Genomic DNA, 18,008 nt, shown 5'->3' with positions numbered 1-18,008 from the left:
AAACAAGCAGTACGCCTTTTGTCCTCAAAGAGCTAAAAGCAGCACACAGCACTAACATAAGCAGAAGGCATGATGCTACTGCTATCAACTCAGTGGCCAGGACATCATATCAAAACACAATAAATCATGTCTAAAATAAAGTTTGTTGTCATTTTAGCGTTATTTGCAGCTTACCGCTTTGCTGTGTCTGTCGTTTCCATTGAAAGAAGGAACCGACCTCTTAATCAGATGAAGTCTTTCAGCAAAACCTTGACACTGGTGGAGGTTACTGAAAGCACTCGTCCTTGAAGTGGGGAAACAGGAATTTCCCCACTGATGTGGGTAATTTCCATTAAAAAATTAATTTAACCAGGCACCTTAAAGAGGTTCTGATGCTGGGGTACAGTGTAATGAATTGTCTGGGTTAATACACCTAACAACCAAACCGAACTTATCCTCTTTCAGCGTGGACTACAAAATCGCAGCGAGAAATAAAATATGGCAAATACACAAAATTGATCAGCCGGAAATCCATGACCTTATTTAAATACTGTGACAGATGAAAAAACAACAGAAGACAGAGAAAACTGAACAGACTGAAAAATATGACCCAAACAGAATATAAAGGAATCTATGCCACACCTGGAGAGACAAAGTTCAACTTTTCTGCACTCCTACAGACAAGTACAAAACCAAAAATATTTAAAGGTCAAAAAAAGTGGATTTTGCCTAATATGTCCCCTTTAAAGAGATGCATCATTTTACTTTCTTTTCTAATCTGCAGTGTCACTTATCAATTTAGGAAATGCCATTTTGAAATGATTCCTCCAATTAGATGTTCTTCTTAAAGTTTGGAGGAGTGGCTTTTCAGTACAGCACCTGTAGTTTTTTGCTAATTAAAATATTAAAAGAAGACTAAAAACCAGTATCTCCTAATTTATTTATCTCTATTTCTTTGAACACCATACTGCATCTGCCGTGTTTGTGGCTTAATAAAAGAAAATATCAAACAAATAGGTGGAAAATGCTCCCATCTGCTGGACTTGCTGGGTGTGTTTTCTCCTGCTTGTATTCATGCTTCCACTTCAGAAATAACATTCAGTGATTAGTGGGAGCAAAGTAGTTGCAAAAACATAAAAAAAAATCTGCTTTGTCAATTCAATACTATACTATAGCTATTCAATACTAGTTTCTTAATTGTCAGTTGATGGAAAATCATTGATAATATTTGGATACATCTTTGCATTGCATTCATGTGTTATGTCACAAGACCTTTTGGGCCTGATAAATGAGTGCAATCATAATTGTGGCCTGCATAGATGTACACATTACCTACATATACTCATTAAAGAAAAATACACAGTTTTTCTTAAACGTTTTATAAATGGCCACAAAATTATGCTGTAGCAACGAAGAGCAGCAGTTCAGTGAGTTTAAAGCTCTAGTCTGGAAGTAGACCTCCCAGTAATCCCAGTATGTTATACAGACTATTTCTTGTAATCAGGATTGCTTCATAGCCTACTGTGTGGTGATTTTGATTTGAAGGTTTTTATCTGTTGTATGATGTTATATGAGCCTAAAGATTAAGCTTGACATATTAGTATAGTATTCAGCAAAAGATAGATTTAAGAGGTGGTTGTAGATGACTGATGGGTTGAGATCAAAATATCTGACATATGTTTATTGGTTTTCTTTTATATCTGGCTAATTTGTGATAATTTAGTGGCACAAAGTGCTAAAAGTTTAGAGGTGCTAAAAGTTTAGAAGTTAACAGTTTTTTGTTTTATTGCGGTGTTGTAATTATGAATATATTATTTAATATTCAATATTAATACTTTAATATTTATTAAATAATATTTCAGTGTGTTAAGGGTTGTCCTGTGAATACCAGCCTAATAATAAATATAATTGAAAGGGATGAGCCAAGCTCTGACATTATTGAACAGCAAAACTCTGCACACACACGGAATGAATTCACACAATTTCTTAAAATACAAGAATTTATGAACAAAAATAAGTCAACTCAAAGTCAAATTTATTTCAATCAACAAACTCTTTACTATGCTAAAACAATCCAAATAAACTACCAAGCAGAATTAAAGAATAAGAAAGACTAATGGGTTATGTACAATATAAACAAGTTGATCAAAGATGGTTGAAAACCCTGACTGAAAGAGTGATGCAACATTACCATGCAATGTTATTTATGTTTGAGAACCAATGATTATCTTGAAGAATCTGGAAGTGAAGTTAAGTTAGTCTTGGAACTAACTTAGGCAATAATTGGCGTACCTTTAAACAACCATTCACAATGCAAGATCAGATACAATTTTATTCTAATAAAATAATATTTTAAATAATGATCTGTTGAATAAAACCAACCTTCTGGAAGACCAATTCTCAACAGTGTTTAATTAGCTACCTTCATTTAGTAAAATAATATTTAAAGAAATATTTTGAATAAGAACCAAATCTTTCTGGAGAAATGGGCTTAATGGTGTTTACTTAGTTTTCAAGTTTGGTAAAATAATATTTAGGAACATATTATTTTACTAGATTGAAAACTAACAACCTTTTTGGGTAAATGATCTTTAGTAGGCAAGCACATGTTCTTAGCTGTTAGCAGTTAAAGCTAACAAAAGAAGCTAATAGCTTATCATCCGAATCACACATATACCTTTAAAATACCACAAATAAAGGGGTTAAAACGCATAAGCATGGACGGCACGTTATGGCCGATCTTCTGTGTTTAAAATCACTCTTTAAATAAAGTTTGTCTTAACTTTAACAAAAACACAGAACACAAACTGAGCACATTTGCTGAGCAGATAATCCGTTAGCACTAAGATAGCTGAGTTTCAACACAAACAAAACCAAACTTCATAAAACAAAAATAATGTTTAAATTATTTCATTCTAAATTACTTCTCTCTGCCCCAACCTAACCTCTTAGGTGAACCTTGCTGACGAAAAGCTGTCCAGGGCGACGAAGTTTGAAGAAATCATCCACAGTGAACAAAGGGTTAACCGCAGCTAACCTCGGTAGCTGTGGGGAGGGGTGGCTCGTTCTGCCGGCCGGCCAAACTGCACGTTACTGCTGTAGCCATGGTGATGCGGTCCCGTTATCCTTCCTTCAGACCGGGAAAACTGCTCCACTCGGTGTCGTGGAGACAGGGTCTCTGCTGGGAACTCTCTATAACACAGTTTGATTCTGTAGACCTCAGAGAGAAAGTCAAGCCACGCTTGTACCTTAAATACCCCCATTCATAAATGAATACCGGATACACAAACAGCAATTCATTCCTACTTAACTTAGTGCATATGATGGTGTGATAATGTGACACTCTTGGATCCAGTTTGAGGAGTGATGTCTGTTTGCCAGCAAAGAGACATTAGCGCGCTGTGTCTCCCCTTCCAGCTCCGCAGGGACCCGTGTGGAAGAGACAGGATTTAGCAAGAGCGGTGCTTTTATTTGGACAGTGATGTCACAGAAAGTCCGCTGTTACCCCTTTTTCATGGCTGTGCTGGAAGTGGGTTTATGCGATTTATTTTGAAAGTTCCAGAAAAGCTCAGACTGGCCATTCATGTTGTACCCATGGCTGTGGTTCCAACAGCGGTAATAGTCACCTTTTTTGCGGCACTAATGGCCTTTATTTTTCAGTATTTTCTGACAGTAGTCAGACAGGAAACGGGGGCAGAGAGAGGGGGAAGGCCTGAGGTTGCCAGGGCCGGGACAGTCACGCACGTAACCCGCTACTCCACCAGCCCTGCACCCCAATAGTCACCTTTAATGAAAGTTAGCAGACAGGAAACGGGCAAAGAGATAAGGTGGAAGACATGCACCAAAATTCCTGTACATACATACTGTATGTATATTGAAGACCAATAGCTTCTGTATAGGGGGCAACTTCTCTACTACTACATCATGCCCAGCAGTAAACTGTTAACAAGCTGAAGCAAGTTGTTTTCATATTTCTTTTTTTCAAGAAATGTTTGTTTCTATTTTGTCACTTCTTTATTATTCTTTTATTTTTTTGCCAGAACATGCTCCTTCATTTATATGCAGAATTTTTAAATATTATTTAAATTATACAATATTTAGGGGGCCAATGTCCCAATAATGGGTAATTTTCAGGGTTTCAATCAAACAAATGAAATTAAATGTTTTAATATTGCTCTTTAATTGCCATTTATCAAATTAAAACTCTGATACAGAAAGATTTTAATCAAGTGGTGCCGTTTTTATATACCTTTCAGCATCAGCTGTTTAGCAATCTGAGGTTAATCTGGATCTTCCCTCCAGTTACTTTCATTCATTCACCTTTCTGTTTAGCTTTGGTCAACATAATGAAAAGAAAACTGGAACAAAACAAAGTTATTGGTAGAAGCAGAGTAAAAGGGGTTATAGTTAGGGGTGGAAAGCTTAGTGGCTGGCAGAAGTGTTTGGAAATTCAAAGAATAATTGAACAGTTGCTGGCTTGATCCCCAGCATCTGACTGTGCCTGCTTCAGTGTGTTGAATTACAATGAAAGTCCTGAGGGACTTCTTTTTGCTCGCTAAATGAGCCAGAATTGTTAACAGATTTTATTGTTCTAAGCAGTTAATGACCACACTTACTCTCTTGTTTGTACAGCAGTCTGTCAGTACGAATAACTTATTTTGTATTTGTAGTTAAAACATGCAAGGGTTAGGGGTTAGGGTACATGCAAGTTAATTAACAGACAGGGAAGATATACAGGGGTTGGACAATGAAACTGAAACACCTGGTTTTAGACCACAATAATTTATTAATATGGTGTAGGGCCTCCTTTTGCGGCCAATACAGTGTCAATTCGTCTTGGGAATGACATATATAAGTCCTGCACAGTGGTCAGAGGGATTTTAAGCCATTCTTCTTGCAGGATAGTTGCCAGGTCACTACGTGATACTGGTGGAGGAAAACGTTTCCTGACTCGCTCCTCCAAAACACCCCGAAGTGGCTCAATAATATTTAGATCTGGTGACTGTGCAGGTCATGGGAGATGTTCAACTTCACTTTCATGTTCATCAAACCCATCTTTCACCAGTCTTGCTGTGTGTATTGGCGCATTGTCATCCTGATACACGGCACCGCCTTCAGGATACAATGTTTGAACCATTGGATGCACATGGTCCTCAAGAATGGTTCGGTAGTCCTTGGCAGTGACGCACCCATCTAGCACAAGTATTGGGCCAAGGGAATGCCATGATATGGCAGCCCAAACCATCACTGATCCACCCCCATGCTTCAGTCTGGGCATGCAACAGTCTGGGTGGTATGCTTCTTTAGGGCTTCTCCACACCGTAACTCTCCCAGATGTGGGGAAAACAGTAAAGATGGACTCATCAGAGAACAATACATGTTTCACATTGTCCACAGCCCAAGATTTGCGCTCCTTGCACCATTGAAACTGACATTTGGCATTGGCATGAGTGACCAATGGTTTGGCTATCACGAATAGACCAAAAAAATAAACAGCAGGACGGCCGTGTATATTGACCCCGTGGAGCTCTTGACGGACAGTTCTGGTGGAAACAGGAGAGTTGAGGTGCACATTTAATTCTGATGTGATTTGGGCAGCCGTGGTTTTATGTTTTTTAGATACAATCCGGGTTAGCACCTGAACATCCCTTTCAGACAGCTTCCTCTTGCATCCACAGTTAATCCTGTTGGATGTGGTTCGTCCTTCTTGGTGGTATGCTGACATTACCCTGGATACCGTGGCTCTTGATGCATCACAAAGACTTGCTGTTTTGGTCACAGATGCGCCAGCAAGACGTGCACCAACAATTTGTCCTCTTTTGAACTCTGGTATGTCACCCATAATGTTGTGTGCATTTCAATATTTTGAGCAAAACTGTGCTCTTACCCTGCTAATTGAACCTTCACACTCTGCTCTTACTGGTGCAATGTGCAATCAATGAAGACTGGCTACCAGGCTGGTCCAATTTAGCCATGAAACCTCCCAAACTGAAACATCTGTCACACAAAATGACAGGTGTTTCAGTTTCATTGTCCAATCCCTGTATATTGTCATTACTTAAAAGGGGGACTGAAGTCTCTCTATCAGCCTTCTCTGCCCAAAGAAAAGCCAAATTACCCCTTGTAGCTGTCCTCCACATGTGCACAGAAAAGGGAGCTCTAACTACTTACTTACATTACTTTAAAATGCTATAGTCAACTGACAGCGTAACTACAGAGGTGTTCAATTCCTGTGATACTGACAGATCGTAACACTAATAATCACGAATAGACCAAAAAAATAAACAGGTACCCCAAATATTGCTTGTTCTACTAAATTTGACTCAAAAAACACTTACATTCATTACCTGTAAAAGAAATGTGGAATCTATCAACATAGAAAAACTAAAAAGTACTTCAAATATAATGCAGCAGGGATATGTTTAACTCCCACTTGCTGCAGCTGAGTGCTCCTGATGCTGAGCCTGGCTTTGATTGAGGCATCTTTTGAAAGTCATTTCCTTTCTTTTGTCACCATATGCTTGCTCTGCTGGTCTACCAATAGGCATTTTACAGATACAGGTACATTTAAAAACACTAGCTTCAAAATATTTTATAGGCATTTTATGTGGTTATAGGCATTTTATGTGGTAAATCAACACTAAGTAGCACTTAACAGTCAAGTGTCAGGAAAATGATATATGGTTTTCAAAACTTTTCACAAATAAAAATCCAAAAGGTGTGACATTGATTTGTTTTTAGTCACCTTTTACTCTGAAAACAAAAAATCCAGCTTAACTAGTTGTCTTCAGAAGTTGCATAATTAGAGTTCATTTGTGCATTTTTTTAATCTCACCATGAATGCAGTTGTTAAAGCACCTCAAACACACTGTCACACCTGTGAAACAGGGTGGTGGCAACACCATGGTGTGGTGCTTTATGTCAGCAGAAGGTGGTTAGTTGATGAAGCTAAAAACAGGGCAATCTATGAGAATCTGTGGTGAAAATTGAAAACTGATGTTCACAGATTCTTTTTATCCAAATCGGACTGAGTAGGAGCTATTTGTAATGGCCAATGGTCAAAAATTTCAGCATGGAGTTTGCATGTTCGCCCCACTCCTGGACTGTTCTGTCTGGGTACTCTGGCTTCCTCCCACAGTCCAAAAAACATGAATGTTAGGTTAACTAGTTACTCTAAACTGCCCTTATTAGTGTTCTGTGTGCATGGTTGTCTGTCCTGTACGTCTCAGTGTTGCCCTGTGATAGACTGGTGAGACGTCCGGGATATACTCTGCTTCTTGCCCAATGAGAGCTGGAGATTGGCACCCCCACTCCCAATGAATCTGCAGGGATAGGCTAGTATACACAGTCGATGGATGTCCAGCTTTCTATTCTATGCTTGTCACAAGGACATTGATCGCAATTTATCCCCAATGGTATCGCTATCACTGGATGCCTAAAGATCTCTGAACCATGCTATACATATCACACAAACGTCATCATCAGGAAAGCTAGAATACCTCAACATGCCAAAGAAAAAGCACTTACAACGCATCAAAAAATGGTTGGTTGATAAAGCTATCTCAACTTAAACAGCCACTTTATTAGGTCAATTTATTCTAACAGCAATGCAGAACCCAAAGAATAGATTGTAGAATTTCTGATTGGAAATGTATTTTCCTAACATCAAACTAATCCAACACACAGTGCTCAGATAGAAAACAACGAATCGGGCTTGTTTTAGAAACGTTACCATTTAACTGTTCATCTTTATTTAGTTTTTTTTTTATCATTATTTCTGCATCCAGTCAGGGCATCTCTGATTACTTTAAAGCTACAGGAAATTTTTAACGGCTCAAATACAGTCATATTCAATAAATTAAAATATGTGTTCACTTAGTGAATTGAGTTACTGGAATAAATGAACTTTTCTATTATATCCTAATTTTATAAATTTGACTATATATTGTGAGAAAGGGAATAAAGTGAAATAGAAACATGAAGGAATAATATCAAAGCAATTACCTTAAAATAGCAAATGAAAAAGAAAGGAAAAGAAGATAATTGGGAGAAACAAAAGCAAGTTAGGAAAGGGGAGGATCAAAACTGGAGCACAGAGACAAGATTTATCGGAAGAAAGTGAACAATGAGATCATTAAAAGAAAATAAATACAAGGATATGAATGAATAACATGGTTTTAACACCTAAGTTCACACTCTTCCAAAGATCCCTAGTCATTCTCCTCCTCGCTTTTACTACTTGCAGGCAGATGATGACATGTGTGATTTGTTACCACTTTGTGTCATCTGATTTTTTTTTTAATTTTGCCTTTCATCAAAATAAAGCCAAGCAGGCCTTAGATTTATGTAAAATGTGTTGTCGTATGTGTGTGTGAGAGTCTTTCTATGCGTAAATGTCCCAGAAAAGGCGGACCTCGGGGAGTTGTGCTCTACTTTCACTCCTTTATTAATTCACCCTTGGCTCCCACTTTGTTTGCCAGGATGGACAGGATAAACAGAGGGAAGGAGAGCGTAGGAGGAAAGGGAGGGCAAACAGAAGTAAAAGAGCTTAAAGGAGCAGTCGAAACAAACAGTTATCGTTACTATTTGTTACTTCTCATGAAATGAAGACCTTCCTACCTAGGTTGTCACATCAAGCCTCTAAATGAGTCAATGCTCTGTAGTAAGGCTGTCTGATATTAGGAAAACATGCATTAAGCGATAATATCACTGAATAACAATATGACGTGATAAAAAATCTACTTCATGGCAAACACAAACCCGAGATAATGAGAAGTCTCTCCAGCGTCTGGTAAAAAAATAAAATAAAATAAAATTGAAATATCGTCTTCTTCCGCTTTATCCAGGACCGGGTTGCGGGGGTAGCAGACTCAGCAGAGACGCCCAGACGTCCCTCTCCCCAGACAACTCCTCCAGCTCCTCCAGGGGGAGCCCAAAGCGTTCTCAGACATAGTCCCTCCAGCGTGTCCTGGGCTGTGTCCTGGGCCTCTTCCCGGTGGGACGTGCCTGGAACACCTCCCAAGGAAGGTGTCCAGGAGGTATCCGGTATAGATGCCCGAGCCACCTAAATTGGCTCCTCTCGATGTGGAGGAGCAGCGGCTCTGCTCCGAACCCCTCCTGGATGTTTAAGTGAGCGAACCCAAACATACAGCCAAAGTCATTAGGAACTATCTTCAGCGTAAAGAAGAACAAGACTTACTGGAAGTAATGTATGGCCCCCACAGAGACCTGATCTCACCATCATCGAGTGTGTCTGGGATTACATGAAGAGACAGAATGATGTGAGAAAGCCTACATCCACAGAAGATCTGTGGTTAGTTCTCCAACATGTTTGGAACAACCTACCAGCCGAGTTCCTTCAAAAACTGTCTGCAAGCGTACCTACAAGAACTGATGCTGTTTTGACAGCAAAGGGAAGTCACACCAAATATTGATTTGATTCAGATTTCTCTTTTGTTCATTCACTGTGTTTTGTTGATTGATGAAAATGAATTTGATGAATGATGAAAAATGTTCATCTCATCATCAAGGTTTAAAAATCTTAAAATGCTTAATTGGATTTAGGTCTGGACATTGAGTTGGCCATATTAATACATGATTTGGCTTTGATCTAAATCGTTCTATTGTAGCCCTGGCTGTATGTTTAGGCTCATTCTCCTGCTTGATGGTAATCTTCCCCCCCCAGCCTTGAGTTTTTTGGAGCCTTCTTTTATGATGACCCTTCAGTTAGCTCCAGCCATGACCCCATGAATACTGAACAAGTTTTTTTGTCCCAGCTGAAGTAAAGCATTCCCACAGCATAATATCTTCACCACCATGTTTCACACGTTGCATTGTTGCTTAACAACATCCCTTCCAATAAGTCTTATGAGTTTTTATGAGACTAAATGAATGACCTTTATTTATTTATTTATTTTTTACACAGGAAAACCTTATGAAGACAGAGCTCAAAGAGACACCTTCAAGAGGCCAACGTTGGGGTTAGGAACGACAAAGAGAAAGTAAAACTGTGTGACAAAATATGTTCAACATAGTGTGCTACCCATAAACACCTTGGAGTGGCTCAGGGGGAGGAGTTCAAAGGAGGCAGAGATGAACCTGACAAACCACAGACCGCCACCTGGGGATATAAGCTCCACCCACCTTTGATATCCAGGGTGACAGACAGACTGAACAAAGGCTCATACATCGGCATCTGAATCCTGTTTGGCTTACAGTACTGGTAGGTGTGCCAATGTCACTAGTTTTTCCAGGTATTACTGAGAATGCAGTAGGAGGATAAGTTGATTTAAAAAAAAAAAAAATCGTAGTCTTTATTTCTTCTTTGAAATATAACTATGGCATTTGTTTGAAACAAAAGGAAAGGTTAAGAAAAAAACAACCACAGAAATGAAGACCTGTAATTTTAAAGGCTGCCTTCATCTGAATCACTTTTCATATTCTGCAAAGTCAAACTCAAAACAAGCATGCGCCTGCATCATACACTACACTTCACATATACATCTTCTTACAAAAGTGAAAATTTTTTAAGTATACTGAAAAAGATAGTCTCTCTCCCCTAACAGAAGCAGGACAAAGGCAATAAGGTAAGGTGACTTTAATAAGCCAACAAAATGTGGGACACAGATATATCCTTTGTTTTGTTTTGTTTTGCAGCAATTCTATTAAGTTAGAATTTGATAAAATGTTGCATTTAATCATATTGTTTTGTCAGTATCCTTTTCTATCAGTTGGACTGAAATGCTTGCTTGTTTTTGACAAACAATCTATTTTCAGGTAACAACACACATACCACACATATATGATTATCTTTCTCCATTTAAGAGATGACAGCGACCTTTTCTGTGATGAAAATTATGTAATGTATTCAGTTGTAAGGACGCATTAGTATAGCTATGAGTAACAAGATTATTTTATTCCTCGCCATCCTTCAGGGGAAATGAGTTTGATAGCCTGACAATGTGCAGGTAAACATTTGCTGTGCAAGTATGCTGGACCTTAATGAAGTATTGACTCAAAGCAAGAGATTAGAAAATAACAAATGTTAAAGTTTGACCTTTGTGCCATTTGTTCTTGGCCTAATGGTGTATTTCTGGGTTAGCGTTTTTGTTTGAAAAACACGACACAAGTTTGGTGTGGCATCCATCTTTTTCTTACCATTTGTCTTTTTCTCTCAGTTTTTTTCTCTGTCTGCTGTTGCCATGGAAACCCATCCTCCTCATCCTTGTCTGCTGAGTCAGGAAACAGAGCCTGTGATTTGACTGAGGTGGTCCTCTCAGTATCACTAGATGGCATCTTAGACCTATCTACCAAGTCTGTGAACATTCTCATGACAGTCTTGGTGGTATAAAGATATGCTGGTTTTTTGTAAAGGGTAACTTGACATCTTCATCCTAGGAAGCTTTACAAGGATGTCTCAATAGTTCTGCTAAATTTTGCGAATTCTTTGGCCAACAAAGAAAAGTGAAACTGACGTTTATTCCTCATGGAAATGTACTGTTTTAACAAACTGGTTTAAAAACACTTTTCATTGTTTTTTTGGAACAACATTTAGGTTGAATTTTGTGTTTGAATTAAGACTCGAGATCAAAGCTGGTCTAAATCTGTTCATGGGTCATTTGTAAAAGCATCAACCCAGTTTTCATTACATGAAAATATCATGCAAAACTATTAGAGTAAAATCTACAGCAATATAAACATGATCATATTTCCAGAAGGACCAACAAAGTTCTCCTAATCAGATAATAACCATTTCAGTAGACTTGAATACTAATATTTTATTCACACATTATCTGCAATAAAGCACATCATTCCAAATTGCAGTTCAGCATCAGACTGCAGTACTATTTATGCTCATTATTAAAACTACCCAAAAAGGAGAGAAGCACCGATCAAATTTTTGTGGCCGATTTGCAATCTCTTGTTCTTTGACCTGCCAATACCACTTTTGGCGAATTCTGATTTCTCTTCAAGAACAATCATACAAGTTTTAAGAAAAGCCTTTAAAATATTTTAATAAATTATGTCATGAGATATTAAAATTTCTATTAGCCGAAGATGTCACCACGTCTGTGAGAGAGAAAAAAGGTTTTTTTTATTTAATAATACAAAACAAAATAAATATGGAGTTGATATTTTAAATATTTTGTACTATGAATTATTATAATTACAAAAACAGCAGTGCTCCTGTAACTCTTAGATTTCTTAAAGGCTGCCAATATATCCAAATCCTTTCCCATGACATAACATTTAAACCTTAAAACAATAAAATAGAGCAACTCTGTCCAGATTTTCTGTTATCTGCTGAAAGTCATTATCACTCTCTTGCAGCCTGAATGAACAGCTAACATGCCTTGACATGTTGCAAAATACAGTTTCATTTACAAAGCTTCTTTCATCTCTATCTTTCCTTTGACATAATTTTTAAATACCCCACTGATGCAGAAAGTAGCTAACTCTGCATTTCATTTCCCCAGTAACAACCTCCACTTAAAAGAGTGTTCTTATGAGCTTGACCATGTGGTGCTCAAGTAAGGTGTGTTCACTGATAGGAAACTGGTCCCTAGCTGCCCTCAGACAGTGGACAGACATACAGACGGGTGACGTGTGCTCTTTTAGGCTCTCTCTTTTCAGACTGGTTACAGCATGACGATCAATTAGCTAAAATGATTACAACACAAAAGGGCAAACATTTGTCATAATTCTATTTTTGGGGTGGACCAAAAGGCAGACAAGCACGGAGAAAAGCAGAGAGGTGGTCGAAAACTCCTTTAATTTAAAGCGAGTCCACTTACATGCAGGCGAGGTGCAGGGTGACAAGATTCTCCAGTTCAAGGACAAAATCCAAAAGACATCTCATGAGGACATTGAAAAGACATAACGACACCGCGTGGAACAAAGGACGAAGGCAAACCTAAATACAGACAAAGGTGGACAAGAAACAATAGGGCAGGTAATCAGAGGAACAGGGAACAGGTGACACAAGGAGGCTGGGAGGCAGAGGGAGCAGGTGAAACAGATAAACCAATAAGGAGAAACACAGACCCAAGCAGAACAGGAGAAAAGATGACTAGAATAAAAGTAAACAGTAACTAAAGCTAACTTGTTAAAGGAGGAATTGGAGAATAAAGATAAACAGAAGAAACAGAGCTAAGAGGGACAATCAATGTAAAGGGAACAGAAATTGAGTAATTAACTAAAAGAGGAAAACTAATGATGAGAGGAGAACAGACAGGGAGGCAAAAGGAAACCAGAATTGTCAGAACACAAAGTGATGAACAAGAATACAAAACTTCAAACAAGAGCATCTAGTAAAACAAAAACACCAAACCACAAACAAAGTCCAAAATCTCACATCCTGACAACATTATTCTAGAAGTTCTTGCTTCAAGGTACTAGTGTATTCTGAAAATGTTAAAAAGTTCACTATTTCTTGCTGTAATGTATGGTATGTGTAAAGTAATGCTCACAATACTTCAACTTGTATTTTTCCCCCCCTTATTAAATTGTCTATAAAATTTCCTTTAAGTAATCTGTCACTGAGTCTAGAAAAGCAGCACAACAGTTGGGGAAGTCCATAATATATTAAGCAGTGGCAAATGAAAACTCATGAGACTGAATCTTCAGTCTAAGCTCAACTGAACAGAGTTAATAGCTTTTATGAACAACTCCTGCATGACTCACTCTAGGGTCCACTTTACAGGAACCTCTGAATGAGAAAATCCTATCTTAATCCCCATTAAGAAAGCAATTTAGAGTTTCTCCAAGACAGAAGGTGGGCTGTATAATACACTGTCAATCAAGCTGGAATGTAACAGTCTGCATATCACACTGAAACTGTAGCGGAGGCACATTTGATCAAATAGAATGAGTCATGGTTTGTGCAGTTTTTTTCTCAGTAAAATGATGTACTGGTGTTGCTTGTACCAAGTAGGCTACTCCTTGAGTCACTTAAACACAGTTTTCTGTTGCTTTGACAGACATTTTGAAATCATGACTCACTCCATAATTTCATAATATGAATAAAACTGAAAAAAAAAAACTTGATGTGTGGAAAATCACCCATCACAATCTGAGATGTGCATAAAGACACTTTGTTTTTTGATTAGTTTAAGTTTAATACATTTTAATTGTTGCTATATTTAACCACTGTGTACCATTAGCAAACTATGCTTATTGAGAATTACTGTAATGTAAAATGCCCTTTAAAGCAGGTGTACATGTCTGCTTAACTAGATCACTTTAATTTGGGATAGCTTAGACATATTATAGTAAACTGACTGAAAAAAAAGGACGCAGTAGTGATGGTTGTCACATGGTAAATGGTAACAACCTACTGCATCCTTCACACTTTGTGGCACACTAGGTGAATATGTGAAAGATGCGTTAAAATAAATACATTTTATATATCAGTAGCATGTTTTCACACAGAGAAATGTAGAATAATCCTAATTTCAATTTGAATGCATGTATTCAGTAAAAAAAAAATTTAAAAAAAAATTAATTAAAAAACTTAAGAAAAGATAGATTTTTGTTAAAATTACTGGTGCCACAATTACTGGCAACCCCAATGATTCCTCTCAAATAAATGATGTAAGTCAAGCAGTTTTTAGTTTTAATTTTCACTTTACATATGAAAAATAATCATATTATCTAAGGACTTTTAATTTGTAATTGATGCTTTTCTATTTCCTTAGACTTTAGATATGCTATGACACAGAGATACATGTTTCTAAAATGTAGAAGATAAGAAAATATTCCATTCAAGAAAAGTATACATGTTGACTTTTGTTTTGTCAGGAAATGACTAGTAGAAGAAAGCTACTTACATAAACTTATCATTTGGCCCAGAACAAGCTTTAGCTGAGTAGGCAAAAAAAAAGATGCTGTTGCTTTCATGAAATCCTGGTGGAACACCCATAAACATCTAATGGTAAATGGACTGAACTTATATAGCGCTTTTCCAGTCATACAGGCCACTCAAAGCACTTTACACTAGAGTCACATTCCCCCAATCACACTCACACATTCATTCACCAATACACAGATCGGTAGGCAGCTTGAGGTTAAGTGCCTTGCCCAGGGACACATCAACATACAGCAGCAAGAAGCTGGAATCAAACCCACAACCTTCTGATTGCAAGACGACTACTCTTCTTACTGAGCCGCAGTCGCCTACTGAGGCCTAATGACGTCCACATGAGGATAAAAGGTGGATGCGGTTAATGAAGCGGGCCAACCAATCCTAACTTGCAATGTTTTTGTTTCGATTGAATTTTCTTGGGACAAAGTTTTGTCACTTTCAACCTGCTTTCTTAGCTAAATAAAGATGAAAGATCTAGCATTAAAGGACTAATGTCTCAGCAGGACCTTGAAAAACTAATTCATCCGTTCATCTTTTGTAGAATTGATTACTGCAACAGTGTCTTGACAAGTCTGCCTAAAAAGTCGATCAGACAGCTGCAGTTGATCCAGAACGTTGCTGCCCGCGTCCTCACTAGAACTAAGAAAGTGGAGCACATCACCCCGGTTCTAAAGTCCTTACGCTGGCTCCCTGTAGCTCAGAGAATAGACTTTAAAATACTTCTGTTAGTCTATAAATCACTGAATGGCTTAGCACCAAAATACATTACAGACTTGTTGTCAGTGTATCAACCACCCAGACCTCTCAGATCTTCTGGCTCAAATCTTCTCTGCAGAACCAGAACCAGAACCAAACATGGAGAAGCAGCTTTTAGTTCTTATACTCTTATGCTTATCATCACTCTAAGTCCAAGCATACAACCAAATTAATTGAAGAATAAAATGTAAGTTTTTCTATTGCCTAGCCAGAGCTCAGAACTACATCAGATAAACATCTGTGGGGTCACCTAACTTCTGTAAGGTAGAGTAGGTAAGTCAAGATATGGAATGCTGATGAAGTCCTACCAAAGAAAGAGGAAGACAAAAAAATAAGTTTAAATTCAGTCAGTTACAGTTTAAAAATGTGAGCACAACAATGATTGATCTTGTAAAATGGCTACTACTGCAGTTACAACAGGGGGCTCCAATGTTTCTGGAAAAGGGAAGAATAGCCTGCTTAAAGTTCTGCAAATCCAAATGTTGACCCGTATTCTTTCTCTACCTTTCAACATTTCCTTTTTCTCTCCACCATTTCTTCACGACTTTAATCTTAAACGTAAAATGACTCTGTCAACCTTTTTTCATTTTCTACGTCCCTCGCTTTCACCCTTACCTCTTTCTTGTCTCTATTAACCCATCTTCTTGAATCTAACCTAACATAATGCTTTTCATAATTTGCATAATCTTTTACCTCCCATATTCTAGTCCCATGCCCAAAGCATATGTGGAAATTATCTTTTGATATTTGGTGACAAAGATGGAAAACAAACAAGATAAACAGAAGGTTAAGCCATTTTCTTTTTTTGCTTTTGCTGTTTAAATAGGCTAGTTTTAAAAAAGTATTCAGCTGAAAGAATATGAAAGTAGAATATAAGCTTTTATTATGTCTGTCTTAAAAGCTATATTAGTAAAAACAGTACCGTGAGACAGATTACAGAAAAACTAGGTTAAAGCACTTCCTGTGTGGGTGTGGCACTGGTGGTGTAGTGGTTAAGCATGCAACCATATATGTAGAGGCTATAGTCCTCGATGCGGCTGTCCTGGTTTCGAGTCCTGAACCCAGTGACCTTTGCTGAATGTCTGCCCCTCTTTCATATCTGCCTACTGTCAAAAAATGAAAAATAAGGGCCTCTTGTGCTGAAAAAAATCTTTAAAAAGCACTTCCTGTGTAGGTACATGCTAATCATATTTTTTTTCTCACTGCATAGACTGTGAAGAGCTAACGGGCATTTTTAAATTATTTACCGTTAGACTTCAGTACATCTAGAAATGTACTAGAAGTGGACCAATTTCAAGTTTTCCCACAACACCCATAAAATGTTTTATACTTCAGTGGACAAAACAAAGAAGATAACATTTGTTAATAATTAACTGTCAGAGATGTTTTCTTTAATCTCTGCTTTTATATATCTTTTTCTTTTAAAGGAGCATTGGCTCAGGGAATCTGGTTATCTGGGAGGTTCATGGTTCCATCCTTAGCCTCCAGACTACATTTTCCAATCTGTTAATGCCCAATTTTGGTGTGTCTGTGCAATTTGTAGCCCCGGGTTCCTGTTCCCAGCAGGCAGAAGTGGTACTTGGTGTGGCCCGCTGCTGCTGTAGCCCCTCCCTTTAAGGTATGATGTGCTGTCGTTTCACACTGTTGCTTTCCAGCTAGAACCTGCCTAACCATTCTCCTCTGACTTCTGACATCAGCAAAGCATTTTTGTCCACACAACTGCCGCTTGCAGTAGATCATAGCCCAGTAGTTCATCGTTGTTAATGGCAAGGTAAAAAAATGTTTATAAATAAATAAATTAATCCATTTAAACTTTAAACCCTTAATTATACACTGTCAAGTACCGAAACATAAAATTTCTTCATGTGTCTCCATTAATTCTTATCTATTAACCATATCACAGAACAGGTGTATTAATGTAAACACAGTTTAGAGATAAAACGTCTTCCTCTGTTTCGTCCATATCAATCTTTATATCTCTGTTTGCTCTTTGGCTATCTTCGCTTGGTCCCCTCAGGTATCATTTCTTCCTCTGTGATTGCACAAATGGTTGCCATAGAAACAGCAAAATGAGGGAAGAACTGAGACAAAAAAGAAAGAATAAAATTAGAGGAGTCGTAAGGAAAAAAAAAAGACGAAGCGAGGAACAACTTTGAGGCATTAACTGTCCACGTCTCCCTCAGAGTTTCTTTCCACAGCCTGGTGTTCTTTTTTCTCATGGAGCTTTCATCTGTTCCTCCTAACAATCCCTGCAGTCTTGGCTTTTGTCCCTCATCCATCATGTCTAGAATCTAAGGACCAATCATGTATTTTGTATCCAAAAACATTGTTTCTCTTGTAAACAAAGAAGGATACATTTTTGTTTCGTGGTGAAAGAAAAGGTAAAGGCACAAAGAAAATTGTGGCCGTC

General features: G+C 37.9%; 1 protein-coding gene across 1 annotated transcript in view; it reads left to right on the top strand.

Annotated features, from left to right (window-relative positions):
* The window catches only part of lrrc7 (leucine rich repeat containing 7), a 190,293-nt gene that overhangs the window by 48,228 nt on the left and 124,057 nt on the right, over positions 1 to 18,008 (top strand). Inside the window, exon 2 of the mRNA XM_047375014.1 lies at positions 9,905 to 10,201. The gene's annotated coding sequence lies outside the window, so the exon portion shown is untranslated. The remainder of the gene's footprint in view (positions 1 to 9,904; positions 10,202 to 18,008) is intronic.

The sequence above is a fragment of the Girardinichthys multiradiatus genome, chromosome 9 (assembly GCF_021462225.1).
Source record: "Girardinichthys multiradiatus isolate DD_20200921_A chromosome 9, DD_fGirMul_XY1, whole genome shotgun sequence".
NCBI classification, from domain to species: domain Eukaryota; kingdom Metazoa; phylum Chordata; class Actinopteri; order Cyprinodontiformes; family Goodeidae; genus Girardinichthys; species Girardinichthys multiradiatus.
This window is presented reverse-complemented; position numbering and strand designations above follow the sequence as displayed.